This window comes from Furipterus horrens, unplaced genomic scaffold (assembly GCF_987537825.1).
Source record: "Furipterus horrens unplaced genomic scaffold, mFurHor1.1.pri manual_scaffold_2, whole genome shotgun sequence".
Classification (NCBI taxonomy): domain Eukaryota; kingdom Metazoa; phylum Chordata; class Mammalia; order Chiroptera; family Furipteridae; genus Furipterus; species Furipterus horrens.
Window position 1 is genome coordinate 111,548,472 of NW_028327172.1, and position 13,035 is coordinate 111,561,506.

At 34.6% G+C, this 13,035-nt stretch overlaps 1 protein-coding gene across 1 annotated transcript in view; it reads right to left on the reverse strand.

The window, feature by feature from the left end:
* The window catches only part of HPGDS (hematopoietic prostaglandin D synthase), a 58,199-nt gene extending 51,383 nt beyond the window's left edge, over nucleotides 1–6,816 (reverse strand). The window contains exon 1 of the mRNA XM_090266307.1: nucleotides 6,753–6,816. The gene's annotated coding sequence lies outside the window, so the exon portion shown is untranslated. The remainder of the gene's footprint in view (nucleotides 1–6,752) is intronic.
* Between the last annotated feature and the right edge of the window lie 6,219 nt (nucleotides 6,817–13,035).

Sequence of the window (13,035 nt, forward strand, 5' to 3'; positions counted from 1 at the left end):
AAAAAAAAAAAAAAGGAGAGGTTTAGGAACTTCTGGGACAACTTTAAACATGCCAATATCCAAATCAATATCCAGAAGGAGAAGAGAAAGATCAAGAAATTGAAATTTTATGTGAAAAAAATAATGAAGGAAAACTTCCCTAATTTGGTGAAGGAAACAGACATACAAGTCCAGGAAGCACGGAGAGTCCCAAACAAGCTAGATGGAAAAAATACCACACGAAGACACATCATAAATAAAATGCTAAAGGTTCAAGATAAAGAGAGAATCTTAAAAGCAGCAAGAGAAAAGAAGACAGTTACCTACAAAGGGGTTCGTATAAGACTATCAGCTGATTTCTCAAAAGGAACTTTGCGGGCAAGAAGGGACTGGCAAGAAGTATTCAAAGTGATGAAAAGCAAGAACCTACAACTAAGATTACTCTATCCAGCAAAGCTATCATTTAGAATGGAAGGGCAGATAAAGTGCTTCCCAGACAAGATAAAGCTAAAGGAGTTCATCATCACCAAGTCATTATTATATGAAATGCTAGAGGAACTTAATTAAGAAAAAGAGGATCAAAACTATGAACATTAAAATTACAACAAACTCACAAATATCAACAACAGAATCTAAAAAATAAAAACAAAAACAAACTAAGCAAACGACTAGAACAGGAATAGAATCATATGTATGGGAATCATTTGGAGGGTTATCAGCTGGGAGGGGGAAGGGGGAGAAAGGAGGAAATCGTGCAGGGATCAAGAAGCATAATTGGTAGGAACAAAATAGACAGGGGGATGTTAAGAATGATATAGGAAAGGGTGAAGTCAAAGAATTTAAATTCATGACCCATGGACATGAACTAAGGTGGGTGGGATTGCTGGAGGGAAGGGGGGTACTGGGTGGAGGGGAGCAATGGGAAAAGAAATTGGGACTCTTGTATCAGCATAATCAGTAAAATATACTTAAAAAAAGAATATATTTAAAAACTCTTGGCATAGTTTGGTAGTTATCTATGGTTCTCTGCAAATATATCTCTAAATCTAAGTTTTGGCACAGGTCCAGAAACATCTGACAAATGCTTATCTTGCCTTCCAGAACATCCTTTCAACAGTCAGAACTCATTAATGAAGATGAACTGGCACATCACATTCCTGTAGTTACTTTTAAAATTAAATTTTCTACTGAACAAAAATCTGCTTTCTTGATTTCTGTAGCTACAAATCCCAAACTTGAAGACTTTAGTTTTTCATGATATATGTGCACATTTTTATAACAACAACAACAAAAAAGGAAAGGTACATGCAGTTGGCATTATTTACTGATCTTAAAAATCCTTTTTATATTTTATATTTTGTAAAGCTTTTGCATAAAAACTAACATTAGGAATTTTAAGTAAATGTTTCTATGGCCAATGAACATAGATAAGGAAATTTACAACAAAGCCTGAAGATAAGTATAGAGGATAGTGTCTATAATAATATATTTTTACCTCTTATTGTGTTTAGCACTATATCTCTATCACTATAATTTCACTTTATTATAGACTTTATTTCATAAGGATAATGGACAAAAAAGATAAAAGTAAAGCATGTCCCAGACCCCACCAAGGGATGCAGGGAACAAGTTCAAGCATGAAGGGAAGGTATGGTTTTGGAATCACCCCTGCCACTTCCTACCTGAGTGTTCTTGGTATGGCACCTGTTCTTAGCTTTAGTCTCCTTACCTGTAAAATGCTAATGAAAAGTCATGTGTAAAATATAGTACTTGGCACACAGTGTATGTCGAAAAAGAAGAGGGAGAATAAAAAGGGAGAGATGGAGGAAAAAACACAGAAAGGGAAGCAGGGTCCCTTCCCTAGTAGAGGTGAGGCTCCAGCTTTGTGTCATTTGACTGAACTCAAATCCACAAGATCATGTTCTTCAATAAACCTATCCTGCAACAAGCACATAAATATTAAAAATGAAATGTAAAAAGAAAATACATAGTTAAGATTGAAAGCAAGATAGACTTTGCCTGGGCCAAAGTGAACAGAAACAAAGAGAGCAGGACTCCAAACTCAGAGGTGGGGGCCAGCCAGGAGTTGAACTTCTTCAGAATAAAGGAGAATAAAATCCTGAACACAAGATTGGGAGATGGGAGGGATACATTGCTTGAAAGTAGAGTCTGGCAGCTATTTCTATAAAATGTATTAAAAGGTCAAATTGCAAACCTTTAGTATAACTGATAAAAAGAAAAATATATGAAAAGTCACCAATAATTAATGTTACAAATAAAAAGAGGTCATAACAGCAGATAAAGCAAATCATTAAAATTCATAAGCTACCACTAAAGATAATTTACTGTCACTAAATCTAAATGCTTGATGGGAAAAATTTGAGAGGTATATAAACTAAGACAATCAAATAAAAAAGAAACTGAGAGCCTGCATTTAACAATAACCAGTAGAAACCAAAGTGATAATTAGTTACACCCATGAAAGATACAAGACCCAGATAATTATACAGATGAGTTTTACGTAGTCTTCAAGGGAAAGGTAATCCTTGCCTTTTCCAAGTAGCTTCAGAGAATTGAAAAGTGGAAAAAAGTCAAATTAAAAGAGAAAGATTACAGATTAATTTTACTTATAAACATAGATATAAATATCCTAAATAACTTATTACTACTCAAACTTAGTAGTGTATAAAATAAAATAAAATACAGTAACAAGATAGGGTTTACCCCAGGAATGAAAGATATTTCAACACTAAAATATGTATGTGAATAGTATCCTACAGTAATAGATTAAAAGACAAATATCATAACTTATATTATTTTCTCAGTAGATGCAAATAAATGCTTTTTAAAAAAATTCATAAAATTAATCACTCATTTGTGCTCAAAACTCTTAAGGGAAAAAAAAAACTCTTAACAAACCAGAAATAGAGAAAAACTTCCTAGCCTATTACAGTCTCTACAAAAAAATCACAGCAAAGCATCACTCATAATGGAAAACCAACAGAAGCATTTTCTTTAATGTCAAGAATAACAAGAACACAACTATTACCCTTACTATTCAACATAGTCTTGGATGGCCTAGTTAATTCGCTAAGATGAGATAATAATAAATAACATATGTAAGGAGTGGAAAAGAAAAGATAAAATTGTCCTTATTTGCAATCAAAATATTACTTATATTCAAAATCTAAGAGAATCTACAGATAAACCTGATTCTAAATTTCAAATGGAAATGCTAAGGACCAAAGTAGCTGAGACAAATTGAGAGAACAGAGGGAAAGGCCTGAATCTACCAGATAGCAAGACATATAGAAAACCTCTCAATGCAGGACTAGACATACAGGTGCATAGCATCTCAAAACAGAACCTCAGATACACAAAAAAGACATGACATCACAGTGGGTACATGGAGGGACCAGACTGAAATGGTTCTGAGACACAAGAGAAAAAATATACATAATTAGATTCCAACCTCACATAATACATGAAACTAATATCCAGGTGGATTATAGACCTAAATATGATTTGACTGGCCTAAGCAAATTCTAGTGTCATGCTGGCCTTTTATTTCCTGTTAGCTTCATCTCTGAGTCTTTCCACTGTCATTCTGTGATAAAAATCCCATATAGATAGGAAAAGCTGCAATACTTCCTGAAATGATACAGAAACAGGAAGTTAAAAAGTTGATCATGCTTAAAGATCGCCTTTTACACCTAAAACTAACCACTACCTTCCTTCCACTCCAACGAAAGTCATGTAAAGTTCCTGATTCAGCAAATAAAAAGTCCTAGAATTCTGTTTGAAAAATAAGATATATAGTTTCTCAGGAAAGCAACAACCATATAAATAACGACAAATACCCTGGATTGAAATTTTCACATATTAACTCATATGAATTGAGCCATTAAATGCAAAAGATTTAGCTTTAACACATGCTAAACTAGTTTAGAAATTAAATCTTTTACATGGAGCAAAAACAACAAACATGGTGTTGGAATGATTCTATATATATATATATAGGCAAAACAATGAACCTAGATCTAAGCCTCACATTTCATACAAAATTAACTACAAAGAAACATGGACTTAAAGGTATTGTAAAACTATAAAACTTTTAGAAAAGAATATAAGTTAATGACCAGTTGGACGAAAATGAGTTACTGGAAAAAAATCAGCTGAACATGTTTGTGTAGGTCTAAATCTGGGTCGTCTATTTTATTCCATTGACCTATATGTCTAAACCTTCACCAATACCAGACAGTGTTAATTACTCTGTTCAATAAGGCTTGAAATCAAAGAGACTGCTTGCTTCTACTTTATTCTTTTTCAAAATTGTTTCAGGTACTTCAGTCCATTATCTTTGCATATAAATTTTAGAATAATCTTATCTACACTTGTATCTTGCTGTTGGGATTTTGATAAGAATTATGTTAAACCTGTAGGCATACCTCAGAAATATTGTGAACTTGCTTTTGGACCACTGCAGTAAAGCAAATATTGCAATAAAGCAAGTCACACTAAAAATAATAAATAAATCTTTTATGTGAAACCTAATAGTGTCTTTGAAAAGTTCTGTCTTAGGTATTTCCTTTCTTTTTCTCAGGTTTGTAGCCCTTTATACTTCATATAACAATAATAGATTTCAGTGTAGTGGTTTGATAGTTTACTGTAGTAGTTGTTTGGTAAAATATAAACCATCATAATAAAACTATTTTATTTTAACTAAGTTAATATTTTATTTTGTACATTGTTGTAAGAGCACAGTGAAACAGTCTCAAAAATTCCATTGTTTGTGCCAGAAAGGTGACAACAACCCAAATGTAACTCTCTGGCAAAGGAAGCTAATTAATATTCAATTATAATGGTGTGCACCTTAAGGATTTCAGCAGGTAACTGAAAAAAAGGGATGAAATTTTTGGAGTAATTTTGATGAATAGAAAACTTAACAAATAAGGAATTATTAATCATTTTATAATTCAATTCATAACCTAAATGCTATTTATCCTAATTTATTTTATTCATGATAGTGTTGGCCTGCATGAGTGAGCTCTTACTCTTAAATAAAAGGAATGTCAAACATACGTGGGAATTTTAGATACAGTTTAACATATACCTATGAGTTTTATTTTATTTATTTTTTTATGCCTATGAGTTTTAAGTATAAAAGATTACTTGTGAATTTGCCAATGTTCTTTACATCTTAACTTGACCAGTAATAATTAGAACATAATTATGTACTCTCACAGTATATAGTGTTTTGGAATACAACAGTTGGATTCAGACAGTGATCACATGAAATGTTATTGTGTACATGAGAATTTCTTGTACATATTAACATTGAATAACAGCACTATATTACCCACTAACAGTTGGTGGTAAAGAATCCTAATTTCTCTCATTCACAGTGTGCTTGAGCATTTCCTGTTCAGTTCTGGAAAAGTTGCCAGGTTGGAGTTAAATTGTAGGACGAAAGAGAAATATAAGAATTTTTAACTATGTTATGGATTTCAATCAAACACCAGCTGTTTAATTTTGAATTAGTAAGGCAAGATATCTATTTTCCTACCAAAGACTGACTAAATAATTATTTTAAATGAGTGCTTTACATTAAATCCAAAGCAAGAGGAATAAGTAAAATATCCTTAGGGGGCTGTGAGTTCAAATCTCTGGCCTGGGGTAAATGCCTTAAATGATCTTCAAAACCAAATGATGATAGAATGTAATTTTTGCCAGCACACGGAGACACTTTAACAAAATGAGCTTTAACGTGATAGAAAATATTACAAATAAAACACTTGAATTTTCTTTTCTTTTTTAAAGATTTTATTTATTTTTAGAGAAGGGAAGGGAGGGAGAAAGAAAAGGAGAGAAACATCAATGTGTGGTTGCCTCTTGCATGCTCCCAAATGGGGACCTGGCATGCAACCCAGGCACGTGCTCTGACTGGGGATCAAGCTGGTGACCCTTGAATTTTCTTCAAGTGATAGAAAATATTACAAATGAAATACCCGAATTTTCTTTTTGCCTGAAAGAGGCTCTTCCTCTCAAGGGGGTAATCGATTTCCTACAAGTGCAGCATCAGCAACCCTGAGAGTAAGTGCCCCTTTCAGTTGTGTGCCCTCGGTGCCTAGTCCTGCCCCTGATAGTGAGGACTTATTACAAAGTTATGGCCAAAACCGACTAAGTACTCACTATGTGCTAGTCACTGAGCTAGGAATGTTTGATTCATTCACTCTTTAATTCTTCCCCACAGAGACATAGCCAAAGTTGCCTACCCATGCCCATCTTCCCTCCAAAAAATAAAAATAAATAATAATGATAATAGTAATAATAATAATAATACCTATTACACAGGGTGGTAGGGAAGAATAAAATCCTTAAACTTAAAAGAAAAAGAAAAAGGAAAAGAAAAAGAAAAAGAAAAGAAAGTAAAGAACTATGAGATTCGTCACTGCTTCACACATTGAAAATATCACTTGGGAAAATTCTGGAACAATTCACAAACCCTGATGAGGACAGAACTTTCCTTCTAATAGTGACAAATTTTCTATTTGAAAACCTACCTGAAGGATCTTGTAAAACCTTCTGTGCCTATATTTCTTTTAGAAATTACCATTTGATTTCCACTTGGCTACTAACACAGAGAGGCTCTGAATGAGGTAAGGTCCAAGTGAGTGAAATGGTGAAAAGTCACAAGACAGTTGCTCAGTAACACAAAGAATATGATAACTATCTCGTTTCTTATCTTTATAGAGGTCAATCATATCACTTACTTGTGCTGTGTCTCTGTGGAGTCTCTAGGTTCTTCTATGCCCTCCTATGTGACTGCAAACTGGGTTTATATGATGAGTAACTGATGGTCACAAGCCAATGAGAGAAGAGGCGACTTACTTCCACCTAAGTCTGTTCTTTCATTTCTTAGATGCAATATGCCTGCCAAAGAGTTCAAGCCTGCAAAGGCTTCTGATTGTTCTTGGCATTTTATAGGATCTCAGTGTATGCCTAACCTGACATATTTGCATCCAATTTGTAAAGTCAAATTCAGTGGTGTGGCGTGTGCCTATTGCTACACGTCCATTTATGTTTAAAGTCTCACACAAAGGCTCCTGGAGAACGAGAAAGCGCCAGTACAAGTAAACCCTCTTTACAGACATGCGCATGGCTTGCTTCCTCATTTCATTAGGTCTGTGTGGAGAGTCCTTGGCTCAGCTCCTTCTCATTGGAACCCTCCTCCAACAGTCTTATCCTTAAGTTGCTGTCTGTTTCTTCATCGCAGTGTCTGACAACACTGTGTTTCATCTGCCCCAATACAATGTAAGCTCCATGAGGGCAGGCACGCCATTGTTTAGTTTACTACTGTGTCCTTCAAACTGAGAGGCATGGAGGTCACATTGTTGGCACTGGTATATACTTGATGAATGAATGGTCTCAGTTTGTATTCCCCTACGATTCACATTTTTACAGGGACTCTTTAAATGATCACTGCTGCTAGTATATTTTATTTACACTCACTTCTCAGAAGAGCCATATTGTTTAAAGTAAACCTGGAATGGAATATTCCTATATACCTGGTGATAATCTTTATACAGATTAGGAACAAATGTGTAAATGTTTTAAATATATATTTTCTCATTCCTTAGTGCAGAAAATTATTCCAGTTAATCATTAGGACAGCTCAGTGAAAAGACCCAATAAAACACCTGCCTGTGCATTGTTGGGCTTATGGATTATCCATGAAACCTGTTGAGGACAGGCTGGCTTTCAACTTCCAGCAAATTATACTAATAGGCAGCAATAACAACTGACAGGTCATGTAATATTTCCTATTTCTAATCACTTTAAACTTTGAAAACTGTGTTTACATTCATTTATTGTAAACATAAGACCTGGGAATAAATATAAACATTAGTCTGTACAAAGTTTAATCATGAAGGCATAACTACAGCCCCTTACCTGACAAATAGATAAATGTAAGTCAAAATGAAGTGCAGATGGAATGGGAGGGAGCTATACAAAATTAACACGTTGTATTTATGATCTTTCACTGAGTTTTTACTTACATTAAAAAATATTTTGTTCTTATATGAGTCATATTTAATCCCCACTTTTTAGATGAGGAAACAGAGATATGGGGAAATTAGGTAAGTTACAATTTAATTTCCACTTGGCACTCAGTGCATTGCTTGGCAGGCAGTTACTGCTTGATAAGTATTAGTGGTTATTGCCTATTTCTTTAATCATGAAAACATAATTACAATATTTTTTAAAAAGAGCCCACATGTTAGTTCCTCTTTATTTACGTATTTTGGTAAAGGGGAAGTGTTCAAACAAACCCATTTGTACTTTGTCCAGCTGCTCTGCTGATGGAGAAAGAAGGAAGTCTCCAGAAGAAGCGCACAGAGCTTTCTTTATCCAGCTTTCTCTCGCTGTCTTTTATCAGTCATTTGTGAAGCTAAAACACCTAAAACTAAAGTATTTAAACCCAGGATGAAGAAGCAGGAAGTGAAGAATATGTTTCTCTTCCTGCTTCTATTTTATTTGGGTAACTGAAATGTATTTGCAAATGTTTAGTGTCTTTGTTTTCCCAGATTTCAACAGCGATAAGACTGTTTTTCTTAATTCTACTCGTATGTTGTGAAGAATGATACAGTAATTATCCCCAAAGTTATGAAGAAATGTCTTTCTGCCCAGCTCTTTGGCCGTAAGAGGATTCCCTAAGCAAATAATGGTAATATAAACAGCTACCATGTGTTAACTGCTTCCTGAGACCCAGGCATTGAACAAAGTTCTGGCCACAAAATAACATCACAAAGGGTGTGCATGTCCTTGAACACAGTTATGTAACTGACTAGGGCGTGTCATGACAGCATTTCTGGATGTAGATTCTCAAACATTTGAATCTTATTTATGACATTTCATTTTCTCTCTTCTGTCAAAAATGGGAAAAATAAGCATTAGAGTCAGTTAATGTGTTTGTTAAAACCGTTTTCAAGAATCAGTGAATGTTTCCTCTGTATTGTTATGGCATACATGGTAGGAGAAAGGACCATGAGTAAACCCCATCCAGCTTTTACTGTCCTGTTACCCAGAAGTCTCATTTTCTCTCTCAACCTCAGTTCTTGGAAAATAAAACCTCAGTTGGCCTAGTTACCTCTGAATTACTTTCTTTTCTATTATTCAGTGACATTATTCCCACATCCCCAACCAAGACATTTCTCTGTCTTACATAAAAACTAAGTCCAAAGGCACACAGAGTTCTTTGTTCCTAAATCCAGCAACAAAGTCAAGATACTCAGATCAACGGAAGGCCACCCTCTCTGATGATCACAGATCACAGCATGGACTTACTTTTTAGAGGCACTAAAGTAATGCAGACAAAAGTGTTACTTGGGAGATTTTTTTTTTTTTTTTTTTGGTGAGAATAAAGCACTTTCCTAGGAGTTATCAAGAGGGCAAGCAACCAAAATGTATCTATTAAAATGATATGTACTTTTTACATATTTTGAAAATATATTAATCTGATAAGGTGTGTTTTCCTCATGAAATCTGGAAAGAGAAGATTTTGGAGAATAAGAACATATCAGAAAACTTCCAGGATTACAGGGACCTAATGATAGCACACACTGATACTTGTGCCAATCATGTACCTGGTACTCAATGTTTCAATTTGCCAAGTTCTCAAAACCAGCAAGCAGCAGACCCAATACTTGAGAGTGATGGATATTTACATATATATGTAACTTTCTTTAGCTTGACAATACATATCAGATAAATTTCTGATCTAAATCCTTCCATCTAAGCAGGGTTTTTGAAGATTTATTCTAGAAATTGATTTTACATGCCTTCATATCAAACATGTAGGATTTCTGGCAAAATTCTTTCAGACTGGCCTATAATGCCAAAAGAGGAAATTGCTTACAACAAAGGAAATCTTGTTTCTGCTGACACAAGTAACATCTGCTGCCCTTTTTCTATAAGGGAAACAGAGCTCTAGTGAAAAGAGAATTCTAAGAGATGACTACAGAAGTTACATGAAGCTTCAGCCCTTTGTAGTCCTTTACAACAAGGGTCCCCTACTCCCGGGCCACAGACCTGTTAGAAACCGGCCTGGAGCAAAGCTCACTTGAGTTTCACTTCCTGTTGCCCGGGGTCCCCTACCCCCCTCTCATTCACCATTGGCGAGTCTGCCAAGCTCACCTGAGCTCTGTCCCACCTACCCCTGTCTTCCAAGAAATAGGTCCCTGATGCCACAAAGGTTGAGGACCAACCACTGCTTTACAGCACAGGCTTATACAAGAATATTTTAAAAATAGTCTGTTTAAGGAAAAAAGAAGCAGTTTTCATTTATACCAAAGTAACAAAAAGATCCAGAAAATAATGATCAAATTTATGCTAAAAATATTTTTCTGGTCTCTAGGATACATTTTTGTTACACGAGTACTTGGTTCCTTCATAAGTCTGAGCCATATGGAGAGAACATATCAGCTATTTCTAAAATTCTGGGACCTAGTTCACGAAAGCTGGAAATGATATTTTTCTGGCAATATGTATATTTTGTTGATGGAAACAGTTTCAGTAGCTCATGGGAAGCTACGGGCCTCAATTATGACGAACCACCATAGTCTGGGGAAAAGATTCAGAATTGTCTGGGATTTGTCATCTGTGAACACCAACTGAAAGATAATGTGCAAATGTGTTTCTGCATGGGACTGAATGCTTCCTCAATATTAACGTGGTTTCTATGGACCATGTAACATATATTTGTCAGACACAACAGTACTGTGGTCACAACATTTTGGTTAGCCAAAGTGGTTTTGACCGTTTGATCATTCCCTTCCTTCCTCAAAATCCATTTGATTTCCTCTCAAAGTTTTACATTCTTTCAAAGAGCAACTTGCCTCCACCAAATACTTCTGTTCAATCAAGGAATGAAAAGTATACACATAAATGAGTAATTAACGTGAAATCATCACTCAGTTAAGTCATGCAACCAACATGTATTCAACACTGATACCAATACTGTAAGATGTCTCCTATAAAGATTTGTTTTTATGACATGTACTTTTTGGAATTTATCCCTTTATTGATCATGCTCTTTGTTAACATGACCCAGTTCTTTATAATTTGATGCAATATGTGGACAAAGGATTTACTAAACAACCAACAAGAAATTTATGATTTATTTGGCACATGTACTTCTTAATACATTCTAATAAATTTATATATTGGTTTTTTTTTTTTTAGTGGTTCATGAAATATTGAGTGACCTCATTCAGTATTCAAAATGGCCAGACCAAGGAGCAGGCCATAGCTTATGGGAGATTTACTAATCACAGACATTCTGTTTGGCCCAATTTGAAAATACTGGCTTTCTTTTCTGCAAGTAAATAGAAATTCACATGAAACTATATTATAATGCTTTATATGTTGCTATGCTTTTTAATGTTTAGAATCAAATATTTGTCTTTTATTTCTTTGGATGTAGTGGTAATCCAACCTCACTTTTAAATTTTTATTTGTTTTCTGTTTTAAAACAGCAGGTCAGAGAGCAGTGTGCTCTGAACTAGAGCACAGTCTCTTTAGTTACAGCTCCTGAAATCAGGGTTCCAATGCACATTAGCTACCAAGATGAAGATGCTGTTCATGGTTCATTTTTTCAGTTTTAGCAAATACAAAGTATTACATTCTTTAAAAAAAAATCAAAGATTTTCTTTTTGGGAGGGGCGGGTCAAAGTCAAAAGTAACTTCTAACACCCTTTGAACTTCAAAAAGTGAAGTTTTATCTTCAGCCAGTTGAGTGTTCACTCTTAGTTCCCATTTTTGGATCTTATTTATTAAGCTCTGTTTATAAATTCAAAGAATAAAAATAGCAAAATTTCTGAAAAGAATGTGCTTTAAAAAAATAAGTATTTAAGATTTTTCCTGCATTGTCTTAAAGAATAGTGTGAAGGAAATGCTCAAATTAAATGTATGAACTGATCTCCAGAAACTGAAAAGTCACAATTTTTATACATCCTTTACTTAACATTTTAAAAATTGCTTTCTCTTTCTTATTATTCATATATTATTTAAATCCTATTGTTTAAATCTCCAAACTTTAAACTTCCAAATTTGCAAGCTGGTTAAACATGACATATTAACAGCACATGGTAATATCTCCAAGCCCCACTAAAAAGAGAGCAAAAGTATGCAAAAGGTACCATCATCAAGAAAAAGGGGAGGCGTCAAGACTATAAGAAACATTTCAAAAAACTTTTTGGCAAGTGGAGGAGTGGCACTCAATGGAACTCATACAGTCAAAGTTATGACCCAAGTTTTCCTGAAGGTGAGGAGGAGGACATACACTGAGCAGACGCTATCCCAATAACCATGAAGAACCCATGGGACACCAAGGCCTCACGACCTACAAAAGTGTACTCGAGATTAAGGACCAAAGACAAGGGGAGTGGGTAAAAGTTAACAAAGAAATCACTGAACTGCTGTTGCCCTAACCTTTCTCCAACCCCACTGCAGACTGACCAACCCCTCAATTTTTTAAAGAGAAGGAAAGGGGAGAATCCTAGGGAATCAGTGATGATGAAGAATATGACATATATAATTGAAAATTCTAATTTTTGAATATTTTTCTTATAAATATGTAGTTTTGGAAAATAACTTCCACAAAAATTTAAATAAAGTGATAAAAAACAGTCACTTCAAATATTTGGCATGCTTATTTCATAATAATGATAGTTGGGGGCTCTTTAAGGCACACACCAAATCTGTAATGTGGGTATTATTAGACCCAGATGGAAAATGTAAGGCTTAGAGTGATTAAGTAGCTTACTCAACGTCATGCAGCTATTAGTGAATGATCCTAGTACTCAAATTCAGTTCTGCTATATCACAGATTCAGTTTACAAACACTCTGAACAGAGGGAAGTTTTTTCCAGATAAAGAAAAGTGTTGTGGAACATTTCTCACAAGTTTAGAACCTCTAATTACTTCATTGTTTAATTAGATTGATGAACTTGAAGTGTAATGGCTGGTATAAATACTTTCAAATATATATTTTTT